This window comes from Nannospalax galili, unplaced genomic scaffold, assembly GCF_000622305.1.
Source record: "Nannospalax galili isolate Female #2095 unplaced genomic scaffold, S.galili_v1.0 scaffold768, whole genome shotgun sequence".
Taxonomy (NCBI): Eukaryota; Metazoa; Chordata; class Mammalia; order Rodentia; family Spalacidae; genus Nannospalax; species Nannospalax galili.
Window position 1 is genome coordinate 5,280,899 of NW_008360317.1, and position 2,712 is coordinate 5,283,610.

The 2,712-nt window shown below is 39.8% G+C and overlaps 1 long non-coding RNA gene across 1 annotated transcript in view; it reads left to right on the top strand.

Moving 5' to 3' along the window:
* LOC115068744 overlaps window positions 1–2,712 on the top strand; it is a 16,352-nt gene that overhangs the window by 2,703 nt on the left and 10,937 nt on the right. The window lies entirely within an intron of this gene.

Here is a 2,712-nt window from a genome sequence, read left to right on the forward strand (position 1 = left end):
AATGGAAAAGAAGAGATCAAATTATCCCTTTTTACAGATGATATGATATTATATCTAAGTTTCCACCAGGAAACTCCTAGAAATTATTAACAAGTTCAGTAAAGTGGCAGTTTACAAAATTAACCTACAAAAGTCTGTAGCCATTCTATATATCAATAACTAGCAATCAGAGAAAGAGCACATGGAAACACTACCCTTCACTTTAGCTGCAAAAAAAACCCATCTTGGAATAAACCTGACTAAAGACATTAAAGAGCTCTACAATGAAAATTTTAAATCACTAAAGAAAGAGATTGAGGAAGACATCAGAAGATGGAAGGACCTCCCATGCTCATGGATTGGAAGGATTAATATTGTGAAAATGACCATCCTACCAAAAGTCATTTATAGATTCAACACAATTCCAATCAAAATCCCCATGACACTTTTTTACAGAATTGGGAAAAACCATCCTAAGATTCATAGGGAAGCACAAAAGACCTCGGATAGCCAAAAACATCCTGAGATTCATATCAAAGAACAAAAGACCTCAGATAGCCAAAACAACCCTGAGCACTAAGAGCAATGCCGGGGGATTACTATACCAGATTTTAAGCTGTATTACAGAGTTATAGTCATAAAAACAACATGGTACTGGCACAAAAATAGACCCATAGATCAATGGAACAAACCTGAAGATCCAAACATGAGTAAATGCAATTCAGCCACCTCATATTTGACAAAGGGGCCAGGAATATTCACTGGAGGAAAGACAGCCTGTTCAGCAAATTGTGCTGGAAAAACTGGATCTCCACCTATAGAAGAATGAAACTAAACACCCATCTTTCACCGCCCTTATCTTTCACCCTGGACAAAAGTCAGTTCCAAATGGATCAAAGACCTCAGTGTAAAACCTGAAACTCTGAAACTGTTAGAAGAAAACATTGGAAAAAACCTACAAGATACAGGTGTAGGAAAGGATTTTCTAAACCAGACATCAATTGCTTAGGAAACAAGGGCAAGAATTAATAAATGGGACCTCATTAAACTAAAAACCTTCTGTACATCAAAGGAGGCAACCAGGGAAGCAATCAGAAAACCCACAGAATGGGGTAAAATCTTTACCAGAGACACATCTGACAGAGGTTTAATATCCAGAATATATAACAAACTCAAAAAACAGATAATCAAGAGAAGTAACCCAATTAAAAGATGGGCTAAGGAGCTGAACAGAGTTCTCAAAAGAAGAAGTAAAGATGATGCCTACTGGCCTTCTCAACCGCCTGCATCTATCTTCCGCATCTATCTTCTAGGAGACTGTCCTCAGCCCTGAATCTAGCTCTTCCCCCCTCTCCCCATAGGCAGTGTGACTTCCCTGAGACCCTGTGTGACATCCTCTCTTATACAGTCATGCCAGCAGCAGCAATAAGCACCCCACAAGGGGCCTCTTGCCTGCTCTCCCTCTGTACCCAGTGAGGGAATTTCTCTGTACCCTGAGCCACTTACAAAGGTCAGATAAGAGACATCCACCCAGGTGGGCATGCCCATCAGCCAGTCTTTCAAGAATGATGGGTACCCAGCACTTCTGAGCCAGTGAGAGCACCAGAGGGCATTCAATTGCAGCTTTCATTTTAGAAATGTAAAAAAGGATATGACGGACAATGACCTGCCACATGCCACACAGCAAGTTGATGTAAAGCTAAGGCTGGCAACCAGGTTCTTCCTATTCCTTTATTCTACAGGAAATGCCACCACCAGGTTCAGATATTGTTGTTTTCTTTCCCTCTCTGGTCAAGTTTCCCATGTGGAAATTGTATTAGAGTTCAACATGTAGAATGTAAAAAGCATTAAGAACTGTGCTCTCCGAAATTCCTTTAATCATAATCCACAAGAAGAAACAAATCTTGACCATGATGCAGCACACACTCATATGCACAGGACTGAATCAACGTGTTTACAGTACAGTCCTGAAACTGATGCGTGATGGCATGTTCTGTTGTTTGGAAATGACTCAGTCCACCAAATTGAATTCATGACAGAGAACATGCACAACATTGACTTGGAAAGTGTCTTTGCATGGGAACCATTTATTACCACATGTAGAAGAATGAAATTAGACCTTTATCTATCACCCTGCACAAAAGTCAACTCAAGTAAATCAAAGACTTCAGTGTGAAACCTGAAACTGTTAAAACATAGGCAGCACCTTACAAGACAGAGGTGTAGGAAAGGACTTTCTAAACTGGACACTAGTTGCTCAGGAATTAAGGTCAACAATCAAAAAGTAGGACCTCATTGAACTAAAAAGCTTCTGTATAGCAAAAGAAACAATCAAGAAACTGAAGGGAAAACACACAGAGTGGGAAAACATCTTTACCAGTGACACATCTGACAGAGGTTTAACATCCAGACTATAAAAAAAAACTCAAAAAACAAAGAATTGAGAAACCAAATGACCAATTAAAAGGTGGGCTACAGATCTAAACAGAGAGTTCTCAAAGGAAGAAATAAAGATGGCTAAGAAACATCTCAAAAATTGTTCAACATCATTAGTAATTAGGAAAATGCAAATTAAAACCACCCTTAGTTATCACCTTAACCCAGTCAGACTGCCTAAGATCAAGAGAACAAATGATACCAAAAGTCGGAGAGGATGTGGGGAAAGGGGAACACTCATCCACTGCTGGTGGGGCTGCAAACTGGTTCAACCCCTATGGAAAGCAGTGTGGAGAG